Source organism: Loxodonta africana, chromosome 16, assembly GCF_030014295.1.
Source record: "Loxodonta africana isolate mLoxAfr1 chromosome 16, mLoxAfr1.hap2, whole genome shotgun sequence".
Lineage (NCBI taxonomy): Eukaryota > Metazoa > Chordata > Mammalia > Proboscidea > Elephantidae > Loxodonta > Loxodonta africana.
Window position 1 is genome coordinate 39,067,151 of NC_087357.1, and position 12,075 is coordinate 39,079,225.

General features: G+C 40.0%; 1 pseudogene; it reads left to right on the plus strand.

The window, feature by feature from the left end:
• The window catches only part of LOC100672893 (cytochrome P450 2C9-like), a 125,976-nt pseudogene extending 123,657 nt beyond the window's left edge, over positions 1–2,319 (plus strand).
• Positions 2,320–12,075: the final 9,756 nt, after the last annotated feature.

Genomic DNA, 12,075 nt, shown 5'->3' on the forward strand with positions numbered 1-12,075 from the left:
TCACCTTCATGTCTGGGTTTGAAGTCAGAAGTAGGACAGAGAAGAAGTGGTACCACCAGGCTTTGGCTTACATCTCATAGGAAAGAACTATGTTGTATGGCCCACATAACTGCAAAAGAGGCTGGGAAATGAATTTTTTTGTCAAGTACAAGTATGATAAAAGGTTAGAAAATTAAGATTGGGCCAACTCATCAACAATTTCCACAATACCGTACACTAGTTTGTTTTATACAACTACATTTTCCAGTTTCTAAGTTTGCTTAGCTTTAGAACAACTGAGTTTTTTGGATGCATTGTAATTAAATATGCTGGTGAACTAATTTGTCAACATTGTGTCAAATCATTCCTAGGAAAAGCACAATCAACAGTCTGAATTTATTACTAAAAATTTGTTAAATGCGGTATCTGATCTGCTTGGAGCTGGGACAGAGACAACAAGCATCACCCTGAGATATGGACTCCTGCTTCTGCTAAAGCACCCAGAGGTCCCAGGTACAACCACAGATGGTGGCCGGGGTGAAATTCAGAAAGGAAGTTGGCAAGACACAGCTAGTGTTTTCCATTATGTTTCTCTTAGAGAAGCCTCATTATTTAAACTTTCGTGCCAACAGGTGAAATTTGTCCCAATTTGATGAAGAAATAAAAACGAGACAACTTTGCACAATAGAGGTGTGTCTTAGTTATGTAGTCCTGCCATAACAAGAATAATACAAGTGGATGGCTTTAACAAACAGAAATTAAGTGTTCTGGAATTCCCGTTCTTCACAATGATATCCATAATTTGTTATGATCTACACAGTCAAATGCCTTTGCATAGCCAATAAGACTCAGGTAAACATCTTTCTGATATTCCCTGCTCTCAGCCAAGATCAATGTGATGTCAACAATGATATTCCTCATTCCACATCCTTTTCAGAATCCATACCTGGTAGTTATTAGATGTTGTCTAAAAATGAGTAAATCTGGAAATGGAACTAGGTGCATTACTTAGAAACATGAACATAAATTTCAGCAGTAACTGCAAGAATGATTCAAAGTGGCTGCCTTTGAGAATGGGGATGAGAAACAATACTATTGCAAACTGCATAGACTCAAATACACATGCACACACAAATCTTTTAATAAAATTTAATATTTAATACCATGTTATTTTGATTTAAATTAAAATTTGATTCCTGTTTATCTTTCTGCAAGTACAGTAATTTCTTGAGTTAATTATGTGCTAATTGCCTATATTTTGAAGCATTTTTTATCATTTCTTTCAGTATTAGTTACTCTGTGTGACAATGTATAGGTTTATATAGATTTTTCTCAGGCCAAGCTTTTAAGAGAGTTATATGTGTCTGTTATTGTTGTTTATTGCCATCGAGTTGCCTTGACTCATGACAACTGCATGTACAACAGAACAAAATGTTGCCAGATCCTGCATTATCTTCACGATTGTTGGTATGCTTGGGCCCATTGTTCCAGCCACAAGGTATTTTCAGTACTTTTCAACCTAGAGGCCTCATGTTCCAGCATTATATTGGACAATTTGTTGTTGCGATCCATGGGGTTTCATTGGATACTTTTCAGAAATATATCACCAAGCCTTTCCCCCTAGTGTATCTTAGTCTGGAAGCTCTGCTAAAACCTGTCCACCATGGGTAACCATGCTGGTATTTGAAATACTGGTGGCGTAGGTTCCAGCATCACAGCAACACAAAAGCCACCACGGCACAACAAACTAACAGACAGATGGTGGTATATGTGTCTGCACTGTTGCAATTCTCTCTCTCTGTTTGTCTAGGTGTACTTCTGGGCATATAATGTATGTTTATGATGATATTGGTACAACTTCATAACACTTCATGTAATGCCGAATTGCTATGGCAGATGTGTCAATTTTCTCCTTTTTGTCAGTTCTTATTATGTCGTCTCAGCTGAAGTCCAGGAAGAGATCGACCGTGTGGTTGGCTGACACCGGAGCCCCTGCATGCAGGACAGGGGCAGCATGCCCTGCACGGATGCTGTGGTGCACGAGATCCGGAGATACATTGACCTCATCCCGATCCCCCTGGCCCATGAGGTGACCCGTGATATTGAATTCAGGAACTACCTCCTCCCCAGGGTAAGATTTCCTTTTCGTACACAGCACCTCAGTACTCTTGAAGTCCCTGTGTTCACAGTATGATTTCAATCCTCTACCAACACAAGATGAGAAAAGTGCAAAAACCACAAGTCTGGGCTGATGGATTTTGAGTTGTGTTGTGTCCAGTTTGGGGCTATAAAACTTTATTACAGGCCTTGATATCTGGCAGGGTAACTCTTACAAATTTGTTCTGCTTCTTTAAGATTGTTTAGGTTTCTCTAAGCTGTTTACATTTCCAAATAAATTTTAGTGGTAGTTTGTCCATTTCCCAAAACATGTATACATATATATGGTACTATCCCACACTGTATTGAGATTACATAAAATCTACAACAAATACATCATAATACCTTTCTAAAAAATCAAACAGTTCTGAACTTGGAAACACATAGGTCACCAGGGGCTTCAGATAAGAGACTGTGTACTTATAACTCCAAGAGGGCAAAAGTTCATATTTTATGGGCTGAAGCAGAAGAGCAGGGAGAGGCTAAGTTTGTCCCCCTACGTATAATTTTGAGATGGTTGTTATAAGCAACCTAGGGAAAGATGACTTACGTCCTCTGAGTAGCAACATGGGCATTTTCTTTTCAAGTACTCAGATTATGTTTCTTTCAGATTTTCAGATGCCTATTTCACAGCCAGAAAAATGCATGATGGGAATCACAGTAGCATATTTAGGGCAGAGGGTAGATGACAGTGTCACTTGAGTGGAAAGGGGATTTTATCCTCTTTTGCCTTTCTATGAATCAGGGACAGCCTTCCAGCTAAATGTGTCCAGAGAATGGAAGACTCAAGTAGGCATTCAGAAATGCAAGGCAACATGGTGCAACCATCGGGAGGAACTCAGTAGGAACCCTGGCTCTGCTGCTCTTAGGTATAACTTGGGTAAATTTCTCAACCCTTCAAGCCTGAGTTTTTTCATTTGTAAATTGTTGATAATACCTACTTTATTTACCTTAGTAAGATGTTGCAAGAATTAATCCAAGAAATGTATGTAAAATGCAAACTATCCTATAAGATACTACCTTCAGCCATCAAATTGATGAAGACAAAGGCTGAAAAGATATTGTCAACATGTATATAAGGACATGTATAGATGAGTACTTGCCTGCACTGGTGACTGGATTATAAATTAGTACATCTATTTGGAAGACAATTTGACAGTATTTATTAAAGTATAAAATGTAATAACTTACAATGTTAAGAATTCAAATTCTTGGTATCCACTCCACATGCAAATAGAGGAATGCCTAAATAATTTTCATTACATCATTACTTGGAATAAAGGAATACTACTAACTCAGTGTTCTTCAGAAATGAAACAGTTCATTCATATTGTGCAGCATGAATAAGGCAGAAATATATGTGTTTGTAATAATCCAAGAAGCTGAACTCTATAAAGAAGAATAAGGTGTCAGGATTGGAGGAAGATTCCTTAACAAGCTATGATATGCAGATGACACAACCTTGCTTACTGAAAGTGAAGAACACTTGAAGCCCTTACTGATGAAGAAAAAAGACTACACCCTTCAGTAAGGTTCACACCTCAACATAAAGAAAACAAAAATCCTCAGAACTGGACTGAGAAACACTATCATAATAAATGGAGAAAATATTGAGGCTGTCAAGGATTTTGTTTTACTTGGAACCACTATCAACCCCCATGGGCGAAACAGTCAAAAAGTCAAACAATGTACTGCTTTGGTCAAATCTGCTGCAAAGGACTTCTTTAAAGTGTTGAAAACCAAAGATGTCACTTTGAGGTCTAAGGTGCACCTGACCCAAGCCGTGATATTCTCAGTCACCTGATATGCATGCAAAAGCTGGACAATGATTCAGGAAGACTGAAGAAGAATTGGTACCTTTGAAATATGGTGTTGGCGAAGAATACTGAATATACACTGGACTGCCAAAAGGATGTACAAATCTGCCTTGAAAGAAGTACACCCAGAGAGCTCTTCAGAGTCGAGGATGGCAAGACTTCAGTTCACGTACTTTGGACATGTAATCAGAAGGGTCTAGCCCTGGGAGAGGACTCACCATTAATTTACTTAGTTGTTTCTCTTTGGGAGTTTAGAGCTACTACAGGAAAAGTCTCTTCAAAGTGCTAAAGAATTGAGGACTAAGGTGTGCTTGACTCAAGCCATGGTATTTTTAATTGCCTCATATGTGTGAGAAAGCTGGACAACAAATAAGGAAGACTTAGGAATAATCGATTCCTTTGAATTATGGTGTTGGCAAAGAATATTGAATATACCATGGACTGCCAGAAAAATGTACAAATCTGTCTTGGAAGAATTAGTGCCAGAATGCTCCTTATAAGTGAGGATGGCGAGACTTTGTATCATGTACTTTGTACATGTTATCAGGAGGGACCAGTACCTGAAGAAAGGCATCATCCTTGGTAAAGTAGAGGGTCAGGGAAAAAAAGAAGACCCTCAGTGAGATGGATTAACACGGTGGCTGCAACAATGGATGCAAACAGCAGGAGTTGTGAGGATGGTCCAGGAGCAGGAGTTTTGTTCTGCTGTACATAGTCTCTGTGAGTTGGAACCAACTTGATGGCACCTAACATCAACAAAGTGTTAAAAACAAAAGATGTCACTTAAAATAATATGATGTTTCTGACCCAACTGATGGTATTTTCAGTCATGTCATATGCATATGAAGTCTGGGCAAATAATAAGGAAGACAGAATGATAACAGAAGCATTAGAAATATGGTGTTGATGAAGAATATTGAATATACCATGCACTACCAGAAGAATGTACGATCTGTCTTGGAAGAAGTACAACCACAATGCTCCTTAGAAGTGTAGATGGCAACACTTCATCTTACTTAATTTGGACATATTATCAGGAAGGACCAGTCCTCAGAGAAGGACATCATGTTTGGTAAAATAGGGGAATAACGAAAAAGAGGAATACCGTCAACAGGGTAGATTGATGCAGTAATTGCAACAATAGGCTGAAACATAGCAAGAATTGTGAGGATGGTGCAGGACCAGGCAACAGCTCCTTCTCTTATACATAAACTCACTCTGAGTTGGAACTGACTCAACGGCACCTAACGATAACAACAGAATATACCAAAAAGCAACCCATTGCTATGTAGTAGATTCTGACTCACAGCAACCCTAAAAGAGAGAGTAAAACTGCCTCTTAAAGTTTCGAAGGCTGTAATTTTTTATGGAAGTTGACTTCCACATTTTTCTCCACTGTGCTACTAAGGCCCCTTTATATACATAAAGGTAGCTTTCCCAAGTTTTACTATACATATAAGGAAACACTGGTGGCATAGTGGTTAAGCACTATGGCTGCTAACCAAAAGGTTAGCAGTTCAAATCTACCAGGCGCTTCTTGAAAACTCTATGGGGCAGTTCTACTCTGTCCTATAGGGTTGCTATGTGTCAGAATTAACTCTACGATAATGGGGTTTGTTTTTTTTTTTATCTATATATACACACAAACACATGCCTATTCATATATATATATACACGCATATATATATACACATACAAATACACACATATATGCACTTACACACATACAAATATATACATATATATGTATTGTGTATATATATATATATATATAAAAAATATATACACACAGTAGTTTTCCCCTGCGTATCTGTCAGTTTGTCATGGGGGCTCGCATGTTGCTGTGATGCTGGAAGCTATGCCACCAGTATTCAGATGCCAGCGGGGTCACCCACGGAGCACAGGTTTCAGCTGAGCTTCCAGACTAAGACAGACTAGGGAGAAGGACATGGCAGTCTACGTCTGCAAAGCATTAGCCAGTGAAAACCTTATGAATAGCAGTGGAACATTGTCTGATGAGACCCCCAGGTTGGAAGGCACTCAAAAGACGACTGGGGAAGAGTTGACTCCTCAAAGTAGAGTTGACCTTAATGACGTGGATGGAGTAAAGCTTTGGGTACCTTCATTTCCTGATGTGGCACGACTCAAAATGAGAAGAAACAGCTGCAAACATCCATTAATAATCGGAACCGGGAATGTACGAAGTGTGAATCTAGGAAAATTGGAAATTGTCAAAAATGAAATGGAACACATAAACGTAGATATCCTAGGCACTAGTGAGCTGAAATGGACTGGTATTGGCCATTTTGAATCAGATAATCATATAGTCTACTATGCTGGGAATGACAACTCGAAGAGGAATGGTGTTGCATTCATGGTCAAAAAGAACATTTCAAGATCTATCCTGAAGTACAGTGCTATCAGTGATAGGATAATATCCATACGCCTACAAGGAAGACCAGTTAACTCGGCTATCATTCAAATATACGCACCAACCACTAGGGCCAAAGATGAAGAAATAGAAGATTTTTATCAGCTGGTGCAGTCTGAAATTAATCGAACATGCAATTAAGATGCATTGATAATTACTGGTGATTGGAATGCGAAAGTTGGAAACAAAGAAGGATCAGTAGTTGGAAAATATGGCCTTGGTGATAGAAACAATGCCAGAGATCAAATGATAGAATTTTGCAAGACCAGAGACTTCTTCATTGCAAATACCTTCTTTCACCAACATAAATGGCGCACACATGTGGAATACACGGAAATCAAATTGACAACATGTGTGGAAAGAGATGATGGAAAAGCTCAATATCATCAGTCAGAAGAGGCCAGGGGCTGACTGTGGAACAGACCAGCAATTGCTCATATGCAAGTTCAAAGAGCTGGAGGTGGAAAACCAAAAGGGAAGAACGCACTTGGTGTTACTCAAGCTGAAAGAACTGAAGAAAAAATTCAAGCGTAGAGTTGCAATAGTGAAGGATTCTATGGGGGAAAATATTAAATGATGCAGGAAGCATCAAAAGAAGATGGAAGGAATATACAGAGTCACTATACCAAAAAGAATTAGTCCATGTTCAACCATTTCAAGAGGTAGCATATGATTCACAACCGATGGTACTGAAGGAAGAATTCCAAGCTGCTCTGAAGGCATTGGCGAAAAACAAGACTCCGGGAATTGATGGAATATCAATTGAGATGTTTCAACAAACAGATGCAGCGCTGGAGGTGCTCACTCATCTATGCCAAGAAATATGGAAGACAGATTCCTGGCCAACTGACTGCAAGAGATCCATATTTATGCCTATTCCCAAGAAAAGTGATCCAACTGAATGTGGAAATTATAGAACAATATCATTAATATCACGCACAAGCAAAATTCTGCTGAAGATAATTCAGAAATGGCTGCAGCAGTATATCGACAGGGAACTGCCAGAAATTCAGGCTGGTTTCAGAAGAGGACATGGAACCAGGGATACCATTGCTGATGGCAGATGGATCCTGGCTGAAAGCAGAGAATACCAGAAAGATGTCTACCTGTGTTTTATTGATTATGCAAAGACATTCGACTGTGTGGATCATAACAAATCATGGATAACATTGTGAAGAATGGGAATTCCAGAACACTTAATCATGCTCATGAGGAGCCTGTACTTAAATCACAAGGCAGTTGTTCGGATAGAACAAGGGAATACTGACTGGTTTAAAGTCAGGAAAGGTGTGCGTCAAGGTTGTATTCTTTCACCATACCTATTCAACCTGTATGCTGAGCAAATAATACGAGAAGCTGGACTATATGAAGAAGGACGGAGCATCAGGATTGGAGGAAGACTCATTAACAACCTGTGTTATGCAGATGACACAACCTTGCTTGCTGAAAGTGAAAAGGACTTGAAGCACTTACTGATGAAGATCAAAGACCACAGCCTTCAGTACGGATTGCACCTCAACATGAAGAAAACAAAAATCCTCACACCTGGACCAATGAGCAACATCATGATAAATGGAGAAAAGATTGAAGTTGTTAAGGATTTCGTTTTCCTTGGCTCCACAATCAACAACCGTGGAAGCAGCAGTCAAGAAATCAAAAGACGCATTGCATTGGGTAAATCTGCTGCAAAGGGCCTCTTTAAAGTATTTAAAATTAAAGATATCACCTTGGAGACGAAGGTGCATCTGACCCAAGCCATGGTATTTTCAATCACATCATATGCATGTGAAAGCTGGACAATGAATAAGGAAGACCGAAGAAGAACTGATGCCTTTGAATTGTGGTATTGGCGAAGAGTATTGAATATACCATGGTCTGCCAGAAGAATGAATAAATCTGTCTTGGAAGAAGTACAACCAGAATACTCCTTGGAAGCAAGGATGGTGAGACTGCGTCTTACATACTTTGGACATGTTGTCAGGAGGGATCAGTCCCTGGAGAAGGACATCATGCTTGGCAAAGAACACGGTCAGAGGAAAAGAGGAAGACCCTCAATGAGGTGGATTGACACAGTAGCTGCAACAATGAGCTCAAGCATAACAACGATTGTAAGGGTGGTGCAGGACCAGGTAGTGTTTCCTTCCATTGTGCGTTGGGTCGCTATGAGTCGGAATTGACTCGACAGCACCTAACAACAACAGTAGTTTCCAACTCATGACAGGGTTGCATTCCGATGACTTCATTGTAAGTTGGTTCTGATGTATATTAAATATCTCTTTTTTTTGGTTTTTATTATTTTCTTTTACGATCAGTATCTTATGAGTTTAATGCTAAGTATTAAATCATACAATTGAACATCTGTGCGTGAACATATGAGAATGATAACATTTTCAAATTATGCACTGTATACAACATGTTTCTAACAACAGGATGTACAAAAATAACCTCCCAGAAATACAACGTGGATGGTCATAAGTGCACTTCATCATAGCTGGAATATGTCATAAACTGGGAACTACCTATATGTGCATACATACATATACATGTATATATATGTGTGTGTGTATATGTATATACATATGCATATGTACTTGTTGTTATGGGATGAATTGTGTTCTCCAAAAATGTGTGTCTACTTGGCTAGACCATGATCCCCAGTATTGTTTTTGTCCACCATTTTGTCATCCGATGTGATTTTCCTATGTGTTTTAAATCCTCCTCTATGACGTTAATGAGGCAGGATTAGAGGCAGTTATGTTAATGAGGCAGGACTCAATCTACAAGATTAGATTGCATTTTGAGTCAACCTCTTTTGAGATATAAAAGACAGTAGCAACCAGAGAGACAGAAAGAACTCATATCTCCAAGAAAGCAGTGCCAGGAGCAGAGCATGTCCTTTGGATCCAGTGTCCCTTTGCTGAGAACTTCCTAGACCAGGGGAAGATTGATGTCAAGGACCTTCCTCCAGAGTCAATAGAGAGAGAAAGCCTTCCCCTGGAGCAGGTGCCTTGAATTTGTACTTCTCATCTCTTAGACCATGAGAGAATAAATTTCTGTTTGTTGAAGGCCTCCACTAGTGGTATTTCTGTTATAGCAGCACTAGGTAATGAAGACAGAATTTGGTACTGGAGGAGCGGGGTCCTGCTTTAACAGACACCTCAAATGTGGAAGCAGTTTTGAAACAGTGAATTGGTAAACGCTGGAAGAGTCTTAAAGTGCCTAAGAGTAAAAGCCTGGGTTACCTTGAAGAGACTGTTAGTGGAATTATGGACATCAAAGACAATTCTGGTGACGACTCAGAAGGAAGTGAGGAGAGTCTTTACACTGGAGATGGCCCAGATGATGAGAAGCAGCATTTGAGAAACTGCAGCAGCAGAGAAGTAGAAGGAGCAGCACCAGGAGACTGGCGTGTGACAGCGCTGGAGCTGACTCACAGAGCAAGAGAGCTGAGTGCCTTTGGCTGAAGTTTACCGGCAGAGTAGGGTACCTCCAGGCACTTGCAAGTGGAACTAAAAAGTTTTGAAACACTTGCCCCAGCAGGGCAGACTCGGGCAGTGAGGCCCAAAGGGCCAAGAGGCCAATGAACCAGCAAGCAGAAGCTAAAGAGACAAGGAGCATAGAAAGCAGAGCTGCCTCAGTCTCAAAGGGTAGGCTACAACCTCTGGGGTCCCAAAGGGTGGAGCCATGGCCTGGGGTTTCAAGGGTGGAACCACCGCCTCAGAAGTTTCAAAGAGTCAGATCTTTGCCAACTCACTTCAGGACTGTAGGGCTCCCAGATCCACTGCCCAACGCTGAGGGTGCGGGGTGCCATGCCCAAGGGGCAGAAGAACTTGGTCTACCAGAGCTGAGGAGGTAGGGTCACCACTCTAATGGTCTAGAAGAATGGGGCCACCCAAAACCAAAGGAGCAGTGTTACCTTTCAAGTGGACCTGAAAGGTGGAGCTGAAGACCAAAGATGAGAGACCTATACCCTAAATCCAGAGAATGTGGCCACCACCCAGAGTCTGGAGGGCAGGGCCACTGCCTAAATGGTCTCAGAGAACAGAGGATTAACTTGAAGCCTTGAGCACTAATGTAGTGTGTTCTGCAGACTTGGCTTGGTGCCTATCATCCCTTCCTTCCCTCCAATCTCTCCCATTTGTAATGGAAATATCTACCTTGTACCTGTTCCATCATTGTACTTTGGAAGCAGATAACATGAATTCTAGATTTCACAGGTGATGAGGAATTTTTTGAATTTTAGACTTGAAGTTCATTTAAGACTTTTATTCTGATAGGATGGCATGAATGTGTTTTACATGTGACAAGGGCATAAATTTCAGGGGGTGAAAGGGTGAAATGTTACGGATTGAATTTCTACCCCCGAAAATGCATATCAACTTGGCTAGACCACGATTTCCAGTATTGTGTGATTGACCACCATTTTGTCATCTGATGTGATTTTCCAGGGGACAATTGATGAGCAGAGGAAGAACAAGGGAAGGCTCCAGAGAGCGAAAGCCTTCCCCTGGAGCAGGCACCCTGAATTTGATCTTCTAGCCTCCTGGCCTGTGAGAGAATAAATTTCTGTTTCTTAAAGCCATCCACTTTATAGCATCTCTGTTGTAGCAGCACTAGATAACAAAGACACATGCACATACACGCCCATATCTTTATTTTCTTCCTTCTCTTATTCTATTTTCATATATTATAAGATGTATTAATCATAGTTAACTTTACTCATAGTATTTAAATAACAAGATATCAAGGAGAAGAGGGTACAATATCCAAGGAATTGGCATCCTCTTCTAGTGAAAAGGTTCGAACTCTAGTGGCACAAGGGTTAGGTTCTACAACTGTTGACGAAAAGGTCCAGCAGTTTCAATCCACCAATGGTACTGATTTGGTGATTTCCTCTTCAATGTTCTTTTTGTTGGTGTAGAGGAATCCAACTGATTTTTGTATGTCTGTCTTGTATCCTGCTGCTCTGCTGACCTCTTCTATTAGTTTCAGTAGTTTTCTTGAGGGTCCTTTAGGGTTTTCTGTGTATAAGATCATGTCATCTGCAAATAGAGATACTTTTACTTCTTCCTTACCAATCTGGATGCCCTTTATTTCTTTATCTAGCCTAATAGCTCTGGCTAGGAACCTTCAGCACAGTGTTGAATAAGAGTGGTGATAAAAGGCATCCTTGTCTGGTTCCCGATCTCAAGGGGAATGAGTTCAGATTCTCTACATTTAGGATGATGTTGGCTGTCAGCTTTGTATAAATGCCCTTTATTATGTTGAGGAATTTTCCTTCTATTCTTTTTTGTGGAGAGTTTTTATCGTGAATAGGTGTTGAACTTTGTCAAATGCCTTTTCTGCATCAATTGATAAAATCATGTGGTTCTTGTCTTTTGTTTCATTTATGTGACGGATTACATTAATTGTTTTTCTAATGTAGAACCACCCCTGCATACCTGGTATGAATCCCACTTGCTCATGGTGAATTATTTTTTTGATATGTTGTTGAATTCTATTGGTTAGAATTTTGTTGAGGATTTTTGCATCTAGGTTCATGAGAGATATAGGTCTGTAATTTTCTTTTCTTGTGGTGTCTTTACCTGGTTTTGGTATCAGGGATATACTGGCTTCATAGAATTAGTTTCAGATTATTCCATCCTTTTCTATGCTCTGAAATACCTTTAGTAGTAGTGGTGTTAACTCTTC